Genomic DNA, 13766 nt, shown 5'->3' on the forward strand with positions numbered 1-13766 from the left:
CAAAGGAGTCCAATTTTATTGGTTATTACAAGGTCCGCTGAGAAGAGTGACTGATACACAGTTCAATGACTCTCTGGTCAAGGGGGCACTTCCATAATTCAGGGAAAATTCTAGAAGAGCACAAGGAGAAAAGCAGTGTACCATTGTGTTTGAACAGCCACAGTGATGTGGGAGTGGGCATGGCTTTCTGAAAACAATTTCAATGAAGAACACAGAGAAGCTTCTGCAGATGCTTAATCCCAATCACACAGTTGAAATCAGAAGGAAATGGGATTTGATTTCTAGGGATTCACTTTAGCATTAAATGTGTTGGAATAACTTGGAAAGTGATAATGCATTTTGAAAAGATATCATCTTCATGTCAAATCTCCTTCTCATTTTTCCAAATGGTGGTGTTTTATTTCAGGTGCTCATCTTTTGGGTTCTCTTTTTCTTAATTTTGGCAACTAAGTCCCCCTGTTCCTATGTACACCCTTTCCTCAGAGCCCTGTAATGCAGTCAGACTTGTTTCTAAAATATTACTTGTTGTCAGGTATGGTGGCTCATGCCTGTAATCCCAGCCCTTTGGGAGGTTAAGGCAAGAGGATTGCTTGAAGCCAGGAGTTTGACACAAACCTGGGCAACATAGCAAGACCCCATCTCCACAAAAAATTTTAAAACTAGCCAGACATGGGGCATACACTTGTAGTTCCAGCTACTAGAGAGGCCGAAGAGAGAGGATCACTTGAGCCCGAGTGTTTGAGGCTGCAGTAAACCAGGGCAACAGAGCAAGATCCTGTCTCAATTTAAAAAAAAAGAAAAGAAAAAGAAAAATTAAAAATCTCACTTACTAGCCTCAATTTTTATAAAAAATACATTTATAAGATTTAGGCAGATGTGGTACACAGGAAAAAAAATAGCTCCCCAAATATATACACCCCATCCTAGTCCCCAGGACCTAGGAATATCACCTTATATGGCAAAAATGTGATTAAATTAAGCATCTTGAAAGGGAGAGTTTATCGTGCTTGGTAAATACTAGGTGTCAATAGAAAGGGAGACATTCATTTTGGGGGAGAACTGTTTTTCTATCACCTCTGTTTTTGTTTCTTGTGTTTTTATCCACTGTATTCATTTTCTGTGACTGTTGTACCACATATTCAGTTGTTTTTTTAAAGAAAAAAATTTAGTGTTGGTCCTAAATGCAATCACACAGACCCTTAGAAGAGAGAGGTAGAGGAAGGTTGGACACAAACACCCCCAGAAGACAGTGTGAAGACAGTGAGAGAGGGGTGCAACCCCATGCCAAGGGATGACAGCAGCTATCATAGGGGGAAGTACCAGGGTCTCCCCTGCAGTTTCTGGAAGAAGCCTGCACTTCAGTCTCAGCATTCTGGCCTCCAGAACTGTGAAGGAACACATTTTTTCTTTAAAAAAACAACTGAATATGTGGTACAACAGTCACAGAAAACAAATACAGTGGATAAAAACACAAGAAACAAAAACAGAGGTGATAGAAAAACAGTTCTCCCCCAAAATGAATGTCTCCCTTTCTATTGACACCTAGTGTTTACCAAGCATCTACTGGCTGGGTACCCGAGGAGTCACACGATTTATTCACATCATCCGAATGCTTACCAACACCCAGGATGTCGTGAGAGTGCCCATTTTACAGATAAGGAACCACATGGGCCAAGGCCACACACAGTAAGTAAACAGCAGGCCCAGAAGTAAACCTAGATGCATTGAGCTCCAGATTTTCCACTGTTCTCACAACGCTCTGCTGCTGCATCCTAAACATCAGCCCTCTCCTCCCTGTCCCTGGCTGTCTTCACTCTGTCCTACTGCAGAGCACACTTGTAATTCATTGTACTCCTGGCTTTTGTAGAAAATACAAAAAAATGAACCAGAAGGCAACCGTGCCTCAAACACCATGGACTGTCACCCTTTTTGAGTTCTTGAATTCCTACATCCTGGCCCTGAGCTATCGAGACCTTGACCCTGAGCTCTCTAGACCTTGGTCCTGAGTTCTCTAGACCTTGGCCTTGCCCTGAGCTATATAGACCTCAGCCCTGAGCTATCTACACCTTGGCCCTGAGTTATCTAAACCTTGGCCATGAAATCTCTAGACCTTGACCCTGAGCTATCTAACTCCCTCACCCCAAACTAATCCTGATTTACCCCAGATTGGACAAATTTCCAGTAATACCCTGGTTTCCAGAGCTACAGCCTTGTCTATGTAAAAACAGAATTTGAGATTCCCAGTCAATTCTTCTCCATCCCGGGAATCTCTTTCTCCCAGCCTCCGCAACTGCTTTCTGCATGCTGTCCACTGATCTCTCCATCCTTGCTCCACTATGATGTAGGCCTCAGTGGGTTTCCCAAAAACAGAGAATCGCTAACAAAATCTCATTTTCTTTGAGATTTATAGATGCATGTATCTACACACACACCATGGCTTTAGCAGGTATTTATTTCCTGGGGCACAAAGAGACAGGTGTGGAGAAATAGAGATGTCTTAATTTCTCCATAGCCAGAAGTAGGCCTCAAGCCCCATTTCTGCTAATGATGGGAAAGAAATTCTATTTTTAAGCTCAGCCTCAGCATTCCCTTCTTCCCGACTCCACTTCATCCCCAGTTTTTCTCCTAACTCCCAGAGGAGATCTATTCTCAGGGCTCTTGCATCTTCCTGCCTCTGGTCTAAGAGCCCTCCTCTGGCATGGCATGCATAGCTCATCCCCCTGGATTTGGTTTCAGTCTGTTTCTGCTGGATGGGTCCTATAGATGGTAATTGGGCTCTGTCTCTAAATTCGAGCACCTGTCCAGCTCTGCTGTCTTGCTCTTGCTGTCTCCCTCTCGGCCCTCCCTAAAAGTGCTGATCCTCTGAGACCCTCTAGCCTGGGTCTCTACTATCGCCCCCACAAACACACACACCCTCCTACACACAAAAAACACCCTGGCAGGCAGACATCTCACAGTTGTCAATTACACTGCAAATCCCTTCAGGCAAGAACAGTGTTCCTAGTTGCAACCAAGGAGAAAGGAATTTGAGGGAGAAGAGGAGGAGGAAAGGTTGACACTGACCCTTCTGTGTGAAGTGTACCTTCATTGTCTCCACCCACCAAGACAGCCCCTCCCAGGTATAGAGTCTGGGAGAAGCCTCTTTCCAGAATTCCAGACAAGAAACAGAACTCAACCTATCTGGAGTCCTAGTTTCCCACCTCAGTCTTTAATTGTAAAGGAATGAGGAAGAAGATTCACTCCAGCATTCGCACAAAGGCTTTTCAGTGAAAATCCTCTCTGAGCTCTTCCCTAAATTAACCCTGGCAGTGGTTCAAAAACCGTTATCACATGGGAAGGGATGTTTTCCCAAAGGCATCATGGTTCCTCCATATACTCTGCTTCAGGGTATAAAATCAGTGCCTCTATCCACTAAGCTTTGCGCTTGACTTACCAAGTCAAGATTTTCTATTTAAATGAAACATTTTTCCTCCAAGAGCCCCTTAAAAGTATTTTGTTTTTAGAGTATTGTGGTTTTCAGTGGTCTTCAAAACAGAGACAAAATTTAAGCCAACTGAGAACTATTTGTCCAGGTGGTTGTGTCTGCGTTTCTTCAAGTGCAGTAAATGTCCCATTTCAGTGGTTGAAGGGACTTGGCATGTAATCAGTAATTATTGAAAAGGAAAGCTGCATCATTTAGTTTTTTAGAGTCACCATTTTGACACATTGTATAAATACTGACCCTAAGCTTATGATATGGTTTATAACTTTATATGATACTATTATTTTAATGGTGCTATTTAACAATTTCTTTGGGAAAAAGTGCTTAAATTTCTTTATTTTGTTTAGTTTCGAAACCAAAACAGTACATTTATTTGCTAATTTTTATTTCAAAGTTAAACAAATTAAAGTTGGTTTTGCATTTAGAGTCTTGTGTGATATGTAATATCAGAACTAATAGTACTGCTCACAAAAGGCATGTATATTTTACAGATCCCTCTATTATTTTTACATTTTGTCACATTATATCATTGAAGTATGAGCAAAATTTTAGAGGTGATCTTAGCTCCAGCATCCTGTGTGGTAAGTAAATGTGCTCCAGCTTACTAAACTAATTCTGCCTTATTGGGTGTTAACTTTCTTTTCTTTAATTATACGTGGTTAAGAATGATAAATAACTTTGCATGCACATATATTTTCTTCCTTAGATTACTTACCTGTGATCAAATGCCAAGACTTCAATTACTGAGTCTAAGGATAGAGTTGGCGCTAATCAACATGTCTCCACAAAGCACAAAGTTTACTCCGGTGCCTTTCCTTGCTGAACTCAGTGCCCTATAATGCTACCTGTGAGTTTTTTATGAAGCAAAGAGTACTTTTTTAAAAAAAGTTTTTATGAAAAAATGCATTACTTTTTAACAGTAAAGTGACCTTTTACTTTTTTAATGTTTATGCAATGTATCATAAAACAATCTCGGAAGTTCTACTGCTCTAAACTCAGTAACCTATAATGTTTTATCTGAAACCATTTTTTCCTGATGGCTTTAGGGTTCAGGTGAACTTGCTGACACGGACTATGAATCAAAGTGCTACAAGAGACATGAGACAAGTTTCACATTGGCCTCACATGTAGATAAAACAATAATGAGAATATGTACACCTTAAAATAGATAGTAAAATTATAAAATGAGATTGCTCCCATAATTTTTTCCATTTAGCTTGTATTATCATGGTCAATATAAGACCTGAATAACCAAGGAAAGTACTGATAAGGTGTGTGCGTGTGTGTGTGTGTGTCTTCAAACAGAAACATTTCTTAGAAGTTTGAAACCTTTCCCACTACTGTCAATCGTTTTCTTAAAGTATTATAATTGCTCAAGTTTCGCTTATGAGTGAAAACAAACTCTCAGGGGAGGGGAGTGGGATTGGCAATTGAGGAAAACTGCTAGGGGAGGGAGGGGCACACCTCATCAACAAGGAAGGGTACCTGCATAATCAATGTTTGTATGTCTAACCCTGAATTGTACCCCACATCTGTATAAATTAATTAATTTTATAAAGAAATTTGAAACCTGATCCTTTATATCAACAGAAAGCTTTCTTAGAGCTTTTCAGAATATATTTAGGCTTAACTTCATTATGTAAAACTATTTTCATATCCATCCAAATCTGTTAACAGGAAGTAAAGACCAATGTCACAATGTCATTAATACTACTATTTCAGAAATATAATTATTGGTTCACAGTGGTCTGTGAAACAAACAGGTCAAAATAGCAAGTTATTAAATTGCTGCTACAATGACTACAGAAACTGTACTTTTCAGTAGCTGAGAGACCCTTAGTTATACTTAACAATATGAAAAAGTTATCTTATTTTATACCCAGTGGAACGAGTTCTATAAACCTGAGTGAATATCTGGATTCTACCTTCAGGCGTGAAATCTTGTTTCTCTCTGAACTTCAGTTTAGACATCTACAACATAAGGGAAAGGCTGTACAAGATAACTTCCAAGGACTTTTCAAGTCTGGTGATATTATTGCTCCATAGGGCATCAATAGCAACACAGCCCCAGCATGAAAGGATTCAATGGCAATAACCAATATCACAAGCTGTAACCACAATGCACGTCTCTTCACAATGGATCAAATGAGTGATATACACAACATCCCTTTACCTCTCTCTTAAATAATGGCCAGTATGAGGTGTAACCAAATATTCACAGTATTTCAAATCTATATCATGTTTTTTATACTTAGTGGCTCGCAAAATACTAGATGGCATTTCTGCATGGCACAATCATTAATTTGGGGGCCTCTAGGAATTTTTTTAAATTAAAGCCAATGCCAGAAATTGAACTCTACAGAAAAAAGAGAAGAAGGAGGATAAAGTGAGAGGGAGAGGGAAAGGGAGAGGGAGAGGGAGAGGAAGGAGAAGGAGAAGGAGAAGGAAAAGAAGAAGAGAAAAAGTTGATTGCAAAATTGTAAGATCACATCATTTGCTTTCCTCACCATTGCTGTTCCATTTCTAGTTATGCTTCCTTTGTGAAGCCTTTTCTGATGTTCCTAAGTCAGAAGTGATACCTCTCCCCCTCCACCCCCATATTTTTCTTCATAGTTCTTCTATCTTCTTCAGGGAACTTACCGCAACTTCAAAACACTTAGCTCTTTCTCTTTTGTGTTAGCATTGAGTAACTACTTGTCCTAACATCTCCTACTAGATTTAAAATTCGTTTGTTTTTCACATTTAAATTTATGTTTAATTTCTAGCAAGGTATTTCACATCTCAACAGGATATGGCGACACTATGACACCCAACAGACACAGTATTTACAAACTAACAGTCATCATATACATTCATAGACACCAGATACTAGGCAACTCATAGTCATTTGCATTAACTTTAATTAAAACAGGTTTAAATCTTGAAAATAAGATAGTACTGGAAAGTGATAAATATTTTTGAAGGCACAGAAGCACAAACCTGAATGCGCAAAGGTCCCAGAAGGCTTGAACAGGCATCCCTGGAGAGAAGAGGGCTGTCCTCAGAAGAAGGGACACCTGATTTCTCGCTACTTTAGGTGTCAGTTTCCCCACAAGTGAACACCTTTTGTAACTGTCAACAAGGTCAACAAAGTCATGACTTAAAGTGTGCATTTTTTGTTTTGCAAATAAATGCATATGATTAGCCAAAAAGAACAAAATAATGATTAATATCAATTAGAAAAGGCAATGTTCATAAATGTTTACAGAAATCTCTGACTTTACATAAATAAAAACTCCTCAACCAGCACAGAACGTTTAAAATGAGTCAATCTATGGTGTTATAAAGTCACTTTTAAGCTACTTTGGTTATATTTTGTTTTATGTTTAAGCTTGACTTTTGACAAGTCAAGTGAAAAACAAAACCAACAAACTTACCTGCCAAACTTTGCCCAAAATTGAATTCAGTAAAAGTTTTTGGACTGTTTAAAAACTACTTGGCCAACTGCAATACTTTCTAAGTAATGAATAGAGATATTAGGAAGGTTAGAACCTTATGGTTCATATGCCAACAAAATTAAAATATACATTAAACAAAAGTTCTTTACAGCGCATTTGTTGCCAAGTAACTTGATGAATCTAGAATCTGTTTTTCCACTAGATCAGATTGGGGAACATGCTTCCTATTTACTTTAGATCTCAAAGGCATAACGCAGTTATCTATAAATGTTGGATAAGGCTGGTTAATAAGAGAACAGAATATAGTTCAGAAAATAGAAAGAAAATATAATTAAGATGAAGTCACAAAGCATCTGTGAATATTGAGACATGATACCTAACTTTACTGACACCTATATACATCTTAATCTTCAAAATTCACCACAAGCTTGCATCTTCTACACATTGCTCCTGATCTCTCTCATAGGACACCCATGCTGTCAAAATTTCACACCTTCAAAAAATTAGATTGGCATGGTATTGTTTGTTCTTGCTTCCTCATTTCATTTTGTCTATACCTCTAATGGTGGTTGTAAGCCTCTTGAAGGGAAGTTATGGCTCTTTGCTTTGTGCCATCTACAAAGTGACTAGTGCTGCATTTAGCACAGAGTGGGTATCCTGTTGAATGCATGAAATTACAAAGATGATGCATAACTTAAAACTCCTGAAAAGAACTCTAATTTAGTACAAGGCACTCCAAATTATCTCAGTTATTGACATTTTTCAATATTGGAAAAGCATGTGCCAAGGGATATGTATGTATTTGTAGGAAATGTATTAGAATATTACCTAAGGTCTCCACTACCTAAGAGGCATCATGACATAAATATAAGGGGTGGGAAGAGAGATGTCATTATAAGCTTCAGGTGTTTTGCACGCCTTCTCTTATGTGCAGCTGCTATTATTTCTACTTACCATTGACGTGTCTTTTTACATTCTGGTAGCAATGATTATTCCTAATTATATACGAGAAAATAAATTGTAGTATGTGTTTAATACAAATAGTCTGTCATTTGGGTAGTCATGTCAAATGGTTAATCAATTTTGAAACTAGCAAAAACAGGTTAGAGGGCAGAAATATGCTAGGAAAAGACAATCATCTCTTTTCTTAATCGTGATTTAAAACTTAATCCGCAGTTCAGAAAAATGGCTTCAAAAAACATGATAGTCTTTCTTTTTTTTTTACTAAAGAATAGTTTCTTCTTGTAACATAATTCTTTTGAATCGGAAGGCACATCCCCTATTCTTGCTTAAATATCTCTGCAGATAAGTCTCTTCCTTGTGAGTTCGTCTGCCATATTTGGATGCTCACTTCTGCCCCATGGTAGGAAAGCAAAGGAATCCATCATTTGAGCATCTCAGCCACTTTTCTAGCTGACAAGATGCTAGTAAGTTTCAGTTCAAAAAAGCAGCTCAGTTCCATATTTTGTGCCTAATCTCTTCTGTAAGTGTGATTATTCTGGTTTTGCCCAGGCTTAACTCTGCCTTGCAGATAAAAAACCAAGTCCAATGTAATTAAATAGAGTAAAAAACAAACAATCCTGGATTCTGCAATCAACCTAATAGAAATAATTATTTACCCTGGATGACTGGACATATAGCTATTTACAAAACAGGCTTAGATAGTATTGCATCTTAGCTAAATGCTATCACAGTTAATAAATTTAGGGGAAAAATATCAAAGAGAGTACAAAAGTAGCAGCCATATTTATGAGCCCTCCAAATATTTCCAGATTTGTGCAAATTAACTTGTGGTCCCAATGCAGCTATTTATTTATAAAAACTTATTTATTTCTTTTGCAAAGAAATATTAGGATATTAGGGTTTCCATCAATGACTGCAACATTTCTCTGTGAAATAAGATGCTCAGCTGGTGAAATTCCAGGGAAAATGGCTATTTTTCAGAATCTCTGTGTCAACTGCAGAGGTCATTCATACTTCTGCAATATTTTAAGCATCATGGAAGTCAAGTATTCAACATTATAAGACCCTATAATGAAAAATAATGGGAATCCAAAGCCACCCCATTTAAATGGAAGCCACTGTATGTATTAACCTGTGTCTAGAATGGATTGGTGCCCCTCCACACCCAACTTGGAGAACACTAAAGAAATATGCCAGACTAATATACAAGATAACATACAAGATACATTTTCTAGTATTCTGGGAGAGTGAATGTGCAGTCAGAAGCTAATCATGAAAGAACAAATGAAGGCAAACCTGTTGTATGTTAGAAGAAAGAAAGAAGACAGGAGGGAGAATGACCACACATTGGGCTGAAAAGAGGGACGTGATTACAGCCGTCATCAGTCTGATCACAAGGCAACATATTTTCAAGATATAGAAGACATTTTGTATTCCAAGAGCAACAGAAAAGAAAGTAGATGATGATATTCTTCTAGAATGTCAAGATCCTGAGACTTCAGGGTCCTGTTCGTCCCTGTGACCACTCACCTGTTACTGAGAAGCCAAAAATAGAGGACCTGGGACCACATTCTTCATCTTCTATCAGTTGACACAGCTATTCATCTTCAGTAAGAAGGAGGTCATAGGAAAACCTGGTTTTATGAGCAAGAAGAATCTAGAAATAAACACTTCTGGTTTGCCATTAGCCTTTATGAATAAGGCAGCAAAATTAATTTATTTTAATGTTATACCCAGGAGGCACGTGTTTTTCTTTCTATGTGATTACAAAAATACTGAATGTCCCCTGAGGAAAGAAATCCTTTTTTAGACTTCAAGAACAGACAACCCAATTTTCCCTGAGTTTGTTTTTTTTCTCCTTTGAGAACACACTTAATTTGTTAATGCAGGAGTGCATTTGTCACCAATAAAATTCATCTTCGCTCCATAAACAGACTGCCTGAAATTAGTCCTGACAGAGGGAAAGCTTAGGGGAGTATACTTGGTTGCACGTTAGGAAAACATAATTCAATGGTTTAATTTGTAATAAGATTTTTGTATTCAACTATTGCATGAGCAACATTAAAAAGATCCTGAAAGACTATGATTTTATGCACTTCTACCAAGCACTGGCTTGTATGATTACTGATTTAAAAAGCAAACTCTGTTTTTTAATAGGGGTTTCACTGCTGTTAAACAGAGCCAAGACCTGTCAGGGGATATTGCTTTCAACATTGTTATTTATCACCAAAGAGTGAAATTGTGACTATTTTCAAGACACACTGTTAATTGTTTTGGAAGAAATAAAAAAAAAAATGATGGGGGCATGACTGCTGCCCTCAGATTATGCACAGCCTGAGAGGGACACCCATGTTAACATAAGTAATTGCCCACAAGGCAGTGGAGGGAAGATCATGAGTGAGTTTGGTAAAAATGTCTTTGACTGCAAATAAGAGAAGCCCAAATTAAACGAGTTTCGTGATAAGGAAATTTAGTATAATGCAAAAGAGGAATGACAGTGTTATTGCAGGCTGCTGGGACTCAGTCATGTCCTCAGGGACCTACGTCCTTCCTCCCATCTCTCCAAGCTGCCCGTCAGAGTATTGGTTCATCCCACCGCTGGTTGCCACGTCCTAAAATGGCTGCCAGCAGCAATCAGAACAACATGCTTCTTTGTTCACAACCAACAGGAGGAAAAGACTGGGTTCTGTCCCAAACCCCTTTCCTTGTATTGCATTGGCCCACACTGTGTTCATGTCTGACAAGGGAGATGAGGCTACTTAGATTAATTTTGACGAATCCGTAAGGCAGATGGAAGAGCAAGAAACAGTGTCCACTATAATTTGGAAAAGAAATTAAACCTGAGGTAGACTCGGTTAATGCCAAAATAAGGTAACCTCCTCTGGGGTTGGTAGGTCATCCTGAGGTTCAGAATTGCCAGCAACAGTAGGCCATATGCAACACCTAGTATGGGGAAAATGTTCTGGGAGATGATTCCTTGTGCCTTCATGACATTTCTAAATTTGGGTAAGAGGAATACCTCAGTATTCTCCCTTTCTCCTAAAGTCAGATAATCATTCTAAAGTGGTTGCCAAGCATTTTTCAAGCTGATATTTCTAGCTCCTTCCAAAACAGTCTGTCACTAAACTCACCCACTCTACACAGGAGGGGGAGAAGGAGAAGTTGCAGTGATATTACTTTTTATAACCACATGAATTCTTCAGTTGTGTCAGCTTTTGAAGGGTAACAAAGTGCTTTCAATCTTATTAAGCCTTTTGTCTGTGGGCACCCTACCCTATTCTGAGTCCACACCTATTCCTTTGCACTTCATGGTAGGATTAATTTTTTTAAATTTTTTAATTTTTAGTGTTTACAGTATGCCATGTGCTGCTCTAAGCTCATTACAGGTGTTCTAAGCTCATTACATGCAAAAATTCATTTAATTTTCATAACAACCCCCAAAATAGGAATCATTATAATCCGTACTTTACAGGTGAGAAAAACTGAGCCACAGAGATGCTGAATTACTAACTCAAGATGACACAGCAGTCAGTGGGAGAGCTGAGATTGGAACCTAACTCAAAAAGGTTGGAGTCTAAATTCTTATCCAAAATACTCCAATTCCTTCTGTGACCAGTGGGTGAGAAATTCCAAAAAGAACCTTGCTGAGGTGTCTTTTCTAAGAACAGAGGGTATAACCTGAAGGGAAATCAGAAAACTTAGGTAACCAATATTCAAATGAGTCAATAAAGAGGAAGAGAATATCGTTTCTGAGAAAAGCTGGAAGACAAAAGGGACGAACATTTATTAAGCACCTACTGAACAGAGCACATGTTCTCCATGCTTGGGGCATACTGTGTCATTTAGTAAGAACTTCCTAAGGTTTATTGACAGTATACCATTATACAGCTCAGAGAAGTTAACTGTACTGCTTATGATCTCAAGGCAGGCCTAGAATTTGAATCTACATCTGATTCCAAAACCCTTCCTTATAGTATCTACTATAAGACTCCAGATATTCCCTACATTTCTTGTACCCTACTGTGCGCCTCACCCACTAGCTACAGAAAAAACTGTGTTTTATGTTTTTTGGTTTTTTTGAGCCAGGATCTCACTGTGTTGCCCAGGATGGAGTACATTGGCATGATCACGGCTCACCACATCCTTGATCTCCTGGATTCAAGTGATCCTTCCACCACAGCTTCCCAAATAGGTGGGACTACAGGTGTGTGCCACCATGCCCAGCTAATTTTTAAAAATTTTTTTATAGAGAACGCATTTCCCTACATTGACCAGGCTGGTCTCAAACTCCTGGCCTCATCTCGACCCCACAATGTGCTGGAATTATAGGCAAGAACCATCACATCCAGCCTGACTGTGACATTTTGGATAAGAATTCAAACTCTGAATCTCTATTACTTAGATTCACATCCCAGCTCTGCCACTAAGTTGTGTGATCTTAGGTTATTCAACCTGTCTGTTGCCTCAGTTTTTCTCACCTGTAAAATAGAAATAATAATAATTTCTATCTCAAGGGTTGTTATGAAAATTAGGTGAATGCTTGCATGTCATGAGTTTATAACAGCCCATATCATATTGCAAACACTAAATTTTTTTAAAAAAAGATACACTTAATCCTGCAACTAAGTCAAAGAGGAAAAAAAAAACCCAAAACAAGAACTCCTATCTAGAAACCCTAATTTCTCCTATAAAATGGTATTCCCTTTAATAATAATTGTACATGAAGTAACTAAATACCATGTTGAGAAATGTTTCTTCTCCCAGATACTCTAACTAAAGGACCCAGAGATTAACAATCTGCATATATGAGCAAAAGCAAATAAGAACAGACCCACATATACACCAAAAACCTGATATCCAGCCAGGTTAGAAACGGGAGGATACAAATTCCCTAGAACTTCCTTGAGTTTCTCAGTACAACATTCTGTGCATATTTGCAAAGCACACCAACCCTGAAGAATGCGATGTCCATTTCTGCTCCTGCCAGGCTGTCCTTGCAGGCTGGGGTCTCCAGCAGAAGAGTAAGCTTCAGGAGAAGAGTGCCCATGATTAAGCAAGGCTGTGTCTTTGTGTGTTGTGTTCACATGAATAACTTATGGCTGTGCAGGCTTATGCATGAGGCCTGGATGCAGGTGACACGACGGCATGATACACCGAATCCTGGTCCGCCCTCCCTGGAGAAAATGGAATATTTGCTCGTTTCACATTTCACCAAGACAGGCTCTTCAACTATTTATAAGTTGAATAGAAATTTCCACTACTTCAGCTGACACAACTGGCTCTACTTAGCAACTGATAAAAAAGATATAACCAGAGCCTTTAGGAAGGCAGCTTAGACAAGAGGCAATAAATAGCAGGGAAGGGACAAGGTCTGCACCAAGGGTCATTCTTCTCCAGCAGGTGCTGCTCTTGTTCCCCACCCCCCACTCCCCACCCCCACTCTTCTCCTCCTTCAACACCACAGCGAAGACCCAACTCTCTAGCGTGGATTTTGTAAATAACTTTGTGGATTTTTTTTAGGTAAGTGCCTGTCTCTTATCAATGCTTATGAAGGACTCGTTGAAATTGACATTAATCAATATCACACCGTCCTCGTTCTGAAATAAGGGCTGTCACCTCTAATTCAGTGCCATTCAATTCAAAACAGATGCATACACGACCTTCCATGTACCGGGTCTGAGAATTTAAAGACTAATAAAGTTAAGTCTTTGCCCTCCAAAGGCTTGAAACTTAGAGGATAGTAAACACATAAACATAAAATATTGACTGGGATAATTGCTCTGCCACAGGAAAGCCCAGAGGCTACTGGCAACCAGAGGAGGGCACTTAACCCAGGCTGTAGGATTATTTTATTGATAACACATGCAGACCCAATACTGCATACA

At 38.8% G+C, this 13766-nt stretch overlaps 1 long non-coding RNA gene across 1 annotated transcript; it reads left to right on the top strand.

The window, feature by feature from the left end:
- The first annotated feature begins 3972 nt into the window (after nucleotides 1-3972).
- On the top strand, nucleotides 3973-4619 carry LOC103274357. Its single transcript, XR_505254.1, has 3 exons — nucleotides 3973-4062; nucleotides 4188-4328; nucleotides 4528-4619. It is a non-coding gene; the product is annotated as an uncharacterized LOC103274357 (long non-coding RNA).
- The last annotated feature ends 9147 nt before the right edge of the window (nucleotides 4620-13766 follow it).

This window comes from Carlito syrichta, unplaced genomic scaffold (assembly GCF_000164805.1).
Source record: "Carlito syrichta isolate Samal-C Ts95f unplaced genomic scaffold, Tarsius_syrichta-2.0.1 Scaffold314742, whole genome shotgun sequence".
Classification (NCBI taxonomy): domain Eukaryota; kingdom Metazoa; phylum Chordata; class Mammalia; order Primates; family Tarsiidae; genus Carlito; species Carlito syrichta.